Source organism: Aquarana catesbeiana, linkage group LG03 (genome assembly GCF_042186555.1).
Source record: "Aquarana catesbeiana isolate 2022-GZ linkage group LG03, ASM4218655v1, whole genome shotgun sequence".
In the NCBI taxonomy this organism is placed as follows: Eukaryota; Metazoa; Chordata; class Amphibia; order Anura; family Ranidae; genus Aquarana; species Aquarana catesbeiana.
The window spans coordinates 473,131,731-473,138,477 of record NC_133326.1 but is presented as its reverse complement, the minus strand read 5'-3'; positions in this window follow the sequence as shown (position 1 = coordinate 473,138,477).

Below are 6,747 nucleotides of genomic sequence, written 5' to 3'. Positions count from 1 at the left end.
AGTATCAGAGTGAGATACACACAGGTTACATACTCTGTAAACATTAGAGCGAGAGCAATAATTCTAGCACTAGACCTCCTCTGTAACTCTAAACGTACAGCCTGTAAAAAAATGTAACGCGTCGCCTATGGAGATTTTTAATTACAGAAGTTTGGAGCCATTCCACAAGTGTGGGCTATTGAGGCACTGGCTAGTATCAGAGTGAGATACACACAGGTTACATACTCTGTAAACATTAGAGCGAGAGCAATAATTCTAGCACTAGACCTCCTCTGTAACTCTAAACGTACAGCCTGTAAAAAAATGTAACGCGTCGCCTATGGAGATTTTTAATTACAGAAGTTTGGAGCCATTCCACAAGTGTGTGCAATTTTTTTTTACCAAATAACATTTTATTAATATCATTCGTATTTGCAGTACATTATAAAGAAGCATAAAGACAAAACACAAGTGTAAATTATCTTATACATTTCTGATGTCAAGCATTTACTTCACAAATACTGAAACAATGCTAAGTGCCAGTGGTGGTGTAGTATCTAACTTTTAGCGATTCTTTTGGCATGTATGTATCGCTGATACTTTTGTTAAACTGTAACTTATTGTCTGTAACTATACGATTCACAGGAGTATGAAATATAGAAAAATAGAGGGGGGTAACAGAAAAAGAAAGGGATAGAGGGGGTATAGAAGTCATCCAAGTGAAGGTAGTACCTGATCATGGTGGATGCCATAGCTCCCAGACCCTGTTATGTGCCTCCAATATGTGCCTCCAATCTGTATTCTGGCCGTCATTTTCTCCATCAGTTCTACATGCTTAACTTTGGAGTAAAGATCCTCAGCAGAGGGTGGAGTACAGCGTTTCCAGTATAGGGCTATGAGGCAGCGCGCTGCCATAAGTACATGACGTACTAATTTCTTGTGTGGTGTAGGGATCTTTAGTGGTGATAAGCCTAACAGGAAGAATTTTGGGGATGCCTAGACTTGTGTTTCTAGAAGGTGAGTTAGTAACTGCTGGACTGTGGTCCAGTATGGGGTCAGTAATGGGCAACTCCAATATATGTGTAGAAAGGTGCTTTTCGCTCCCCCGGCATCACCAGCATCTATCTGAACTAGTGGGGAATATAGCGTGGAGCACTTCTGGGGTCATGTACCAGAGTAGGAGAATTTTATAGGAATTTTCTTTATATAATGTGCATATTGAGCTCTTTGCAGCTTGGGACCATATCGCCTGCCTTTGTGTTATAGGGATTTCCTTGTTGAGGATCTTCTCCCATTTAATCATATATGAATGTTTGCCTTGTTCTTCTAGGGAGATTACATTTAGAATCTTATATATACTCGATATGATGTCCTTCTGTGCATTACCTGCTAGAATTATAGTTTCAAATGGGGATGGAGGGGAAAATTGTAGGTTAGGAGCTATAGTGAGTGCATAGTGTCGGATTTGCAAGTATCCATAGAATACCTGTCTCGGCAGTTCATATTTGGTCTGTAGGTCAGAAAATGATAATAGTTTACGTGTCCTGGGGTCCACTAGGTTCCCAAAATGGAATAAGTTCCGGGATGTCCAAGGGTGTGACATCCAGTAGGTGAGGCTATCTGGCACCTTGGGATTACAGATAAAAGAGGTCAGAAGTGATCTATCTGATGACAGTCCGTGAGAGTGAGCTACATCTGCATTTGCACTCCACAGTAAATTATTCGGGTGTATGGGACCTAGCCATAGTTTTTAAATTTCTGTCCACTTATTATATGATTTGTGGGTAAACCACAAGGCTACTGCTCGCAGCTGGGCTGCTTGAAAGTATTTGATAATGTTGGGGAATGCCAAGCCCCCCTCACTACGTGACGCCATCAGCACGGATCTCGGTATCCTGTGACTTTTGTAATTCCAGACATAATGGAGTAGGTCTGATTGGAGTTTTTTCAGATATTTGTGTGGAACTGGTATGGGCAGCATTTGGAAGAGATACAGAAGCTTCGGGAGGATGGTCATTTTAATTGAAGCGATTCGTCCTAGCAGGGAAATATGGTGTTTTTTCCATTGAAGCAGTAAGGATCTAATGGATCGGAAGGGGGGGGGGGGTTTTGAATTTTGAGGTGATGTGGGTTCCCAGATACTTCAAGGCGGTCGTTTTCCAAGTGTAGGGAAAGTTAGCTTTTAAAAGTGTGACCTCTGCTATCTCGGGGATATTAATAGGCAGTGCTTCTGACTTGGACGCGTTCATTTTATAACCCGAAAGAGCACGGAAATGATCTAATTCTGCATGCAAGTGCGGGAGGGTAATATGGGGCTGGGTCAGTGTGAGAATAATGTCGTTGTTAAAAAGGGAGATTTTAAACTTCTTACCACTCACGGATATGCCCCGTATATCTGGGTTATTCCGGATAGATGCGGCTAGGGGTTCGACGCAAAGCGCAAATAGCAGGGGTGAGAGTGGACACCCCTGTCTGGTACCATTTGCCACAGTAAAAGATGTAGAGAGTGCAAAGGGGGTCCTAACTTGAGAGGAGGGGTCGGAGTAGAGATGTCTGATTGCTTGTAAAAAGGGGCCCTGGAATCCCATATATCGTAGCGTGGCGAACAGGAAAGGCCACCCCAAGCGATAAAAAGCTTTCTCAGAGTCCAAGCTAAGTAGCAAGGACGCCAGGTTTTCCCTGTTCGCCACATCCACTAAGTCTATTACCTTTCTGGTATTGTCGCCTGCTTGCCGAAGTGGGACAAATCCCACCTGGTCTTTGTGGACCAGTGAGGGAAGAATCATATTGAGGCGACTGGAGAGTAGTTTGGTGAAAATTTTAAGGTCAGAATTCAGTAGGGCGATGGGTCTATAATTAGCGCATAAGGAAGGGTCCGTGTCCAGTTTAGGAATTAGAGTGATAAATGAACGCTGTATGTCTGGAGGTATGTGGGTGTCTTGAAGAAAAGCATTAAATAGTTTGCGTAAATGTGGAAGCAGTATGGGAAGAAATGTTTTATAGTACTCATAGGGGAATCCGTCCGGGACCGGGACCTTGTGAGATGGTAGGGACTTAATAGTCAGTTCTATTTCTTCATCAGTGACCTGTGCATTAAGCAACAACAGGTCAGATGGTGATAGATGAGGGATTCCGCTTCGCTCCAAATATTCCCGCATATTTTGGGATAATTCCGGGGAGGGGGGGGTTGCTGGGTATGTCCAGGTTGTTGTAAAGATCCTTGTGGAAGTCTGCAAAGGTATGGGCAATCTCTGTGGGGTGGGATAGCAGACGACCCGATTTGTTTTTAATCTGATGTAGACTTTGCATGTGGGTCTGTTCGCGTAATTTATTAGCTAGAAGGGAATGCGCTTTATTTCCTTTGTCATAGAACATTTGTTTCAGTCTGGTCAGTGCCTTTTCTACTGGACCTAAGTCAAGATCTTTGAGAGTTGTACGTAGATTGGTTATTTCCCTGAGGAGGGGTATTGTGGGGGTAATTTGGAGCTGGCGTTCAAGCACCCCAAGTTCCTGTTCCGCTTTTGTTTTTGCTGCTAGTGTGTGTTTCTTCACTGCAGAGCATAGTGCCATACATTTACCCCGGAGGACTGCCTTATGGGCTTCCCAAAGTGTAGGTAGAGAGATATCTGGGGTGGCGTTTTCTATTAAGTAATGTTTGAGAGTGGAGTTTAATTCTACTTGGGCAGGTTGATGTTGGAGAAGGAACGTATTAAGTCTCCAATTATAGGGCCTTCGGATAGGGATGCCTAATTCCAGCGTAAGCAGGATGGGGGCGTGGTCTGACCAAGAGATAGGAAGTATTTGAGCTGTGCGCGTTAGTTTAAGTGTATGGTTGTTAACAAAAAAGTAGTCAATACGGGAGTGTGTACGATGGGGGGGGGGGGAATAGAATGTGTACTGCCGATCCCCTGGGTGGAGGGCCCTCCACGCATCAAAGAGCACATATCATCTAGAGATTTGTCAAAATAGTCTAGAGTCCCTAAGGACTCTAGGTGGGGACACCCGGGGGCCCACCACATGATGATCGGCAGTTGCTGATTGGGTGAGATTGAAGTCTCCCCCCACCACCAAAACTCCAGGGTGTGATTTAAAAATACGGGCATATACCTTGGACAGAAAATTTTATTGTTTAACATTTGGTGCATATAGGGCGCAAAGTGTGATTTCTTGTGTTTGCCAGTGTTCCTGTAGTATAATAAAGTGGCAATGAGGGTCGCAATGCTGAGTTACACAAGTGAAGGGGGATCCCTTCTTAATGAGTATGGCCACTCCCGCTTTTTTATGGTTACTCGATGAGAGATAGATCTGGGGAAAATATTTGGCGGCAAATGCGAACAAGCCCCTTTTATCGAAGTGAGTCTCTTGGACTAGTATAATATCAGCTCCTGAATGTCTGAACTCCCTTAGTGCCAGATGTCTTTTTTTATTGGAGTTTAGGCCATGTACATTTAAGGATAGGATCTTGGCCATTGTATTAGGTGTGGATGTGGGAGTATATGCTTACCTGATGGAGATGTACCAGAGTCTGAGGCCAAGGACCAGGAGCCGGCCCTCCCCGGGAGGAGACCAGGATATGTCGTGCATATTGCTGTGCATACTTGAAGAATGACTAGGGGGAAAGAAGAAGAGAGACGGCTGGGAGAGAAAGAAAAAAGTAGTTAGCACAAGGTGGTAATGAAAAACATACATTATTTGTAAACCTCGAGAGGCCAACAGGCCTAGGTTAAAACGGATTCCCAAGTGCCCCTCCACTGCCACCTCAAGTGGACAGGCCGAGAGAGGGCACCAGGGAGCCCGTAACTGGTAAGATAAAACAGGCAAACTATACAAAACTCTACGCTATAAATCAAGAAGGCGTGATAGGTGACGGAATGAATGCCAGCATTCTCAGAGCTCATCAGAAACATGCCCTTTGTGGTTAACTAGAATTTGGCGTAGGGGCAATCTGGGGGGCTCTAGGCTAGAAATTTAATAGGCAAAGAAGTCCCGAACAGGTAGAGCTACTGAACTTAAATGTTCAAGTTCTGTGATAATGCACGGATACTGAAAGTACGGCTCAACGGTTCTTGTGCTTGACAGGCTTGCGAGAAGCGTCTGGGTTCCGGGGCCGATTAGAGGTGGGCACTTTCTGCCAAACCGTGGGTGGTGTTAGTGGTGTGGCCACTAAATCCCAGTCCGGCAATTGTGGGGATTGAATTTCTAAGGCATCGCAGAAAGTGCGGAGATCCTCCGGCTATCTCAATATGGCAGATTTGCCCTGATGTTTTGCAGTGAGGATAAAAGGGAAGCCCCAGCGGTAAGGGATTGCTTCGGCCTGCAATATTTGTAGTAGAGGTTGGAGGAGTCTGCGTTTTTGCAGGGTGATCCAAGAGAGGTCAGGGTGTAGTTGTATCTGAACCCCATCGAAAAGTACTTTGCATGCCAGGCGGGCCTGCCGCATGATTTCTTCTTTAAGGGGATAGGAGGTAATTCTGCAGATAGCATCTCTCGGTTTTGAGGTGGTTCTCTTGGGTCGCAAAGCTCGGTGGGCTCTATCCATTTCTATATGTTTCGTGGGCGGTTCAGCAAGTAAATTATTGAAGATGGTTTGTACAGTTGATTGCAGGTCCTCGGTGCCCTCTGATTCCGGGATACCTCGCACCCGAATGTTGTTTCGGCGCCCCCTATTGTACAGATCTTCTACATACCTCTGCATGTCTCTAAGGAGGGAGCGGTGGTCTGCCCCCTGGAGTTGTGTTCTATGAACGACCAATTTGGTTTCCTGGGTTTCTTCTTCAGCCATTTCCACTTTATCTGCCAGGTGTTTAAGACCTGTCTGAAGTACTTGAATTTCTGTGCGGCAGGTGGATTTCACATCCTCTGTTAACTGTCTAAAGTCCTCTTTAGTGGGCATGGCTTGTAGACATGCGTGCCATTGAGGGGGCAAAGAGGGGGCCTGTATCAGACCAAATTGCTGACGGGGTGAGGATGGGCCAGGCGGCGGAGAGCGTGATTCTGAAAGACCCCGCTTCAGATAGTAGATGTGGTCCGGTCGTTGGAGGGTCCCAGGTTTCAGACCACATCAAGGCCTGTGGTTGTTGGGGAGGCCTCGCATTGCATGTCTCTGCTGAGAGATGGGCCGGGGTGCTGACCTTCTGAGCATATGAGGGTGTTGGGGCTGATTGTTGCCTGGAGACACTGGGGTCTCTGGATCTGGACAGTCTCTGTGCCTTGGGAGGGGGAGAGGCGACAGCCATGGCCCATGAGCTGCCATGATCCTCCCCGGGCTCATGATGCATCCCTTTGAGGGGACATGCAGGGCCTGGCAAGGCCGGATAGTCCTGGGAGAAGTCCGAGGGTGCTGCGGATGCTCGATCCAACCCCTGTATGGAGGGGTCTGAGGCCGTTCTCAGCAGTCTTGGGAACGCTGCAGAGCATTGTGTTTAATGCTGTGTAGGGGTGGGCAGCATGACAGGCTGCGGCCCACGTAGCTGTATGGTCTGGGGATCTGGGTAGTTGGAGGGACTCACCTCTCCGATTTGTATATCTGGCTCCGTGGGGACCGCCATCACCAGCGGGAAGCCTGTAGAGTGTTGATGCTGGATAGGAAGAGGCGGCGGGGTCTGTGTGGAGCTCCAGCATCTGGGCGTGGAGGTGTCCGGCACCATATTGTCCTCTCCGCTCTGTGACATGTCCGGATGGAGGAAAAAGGAGCGGAGGTCCGTGGAGGCTCCCGGAGGGGGTTGTGATGTGCCCCTGAGTTTAGAGGATCGGGTGGTCCTCGGTTTG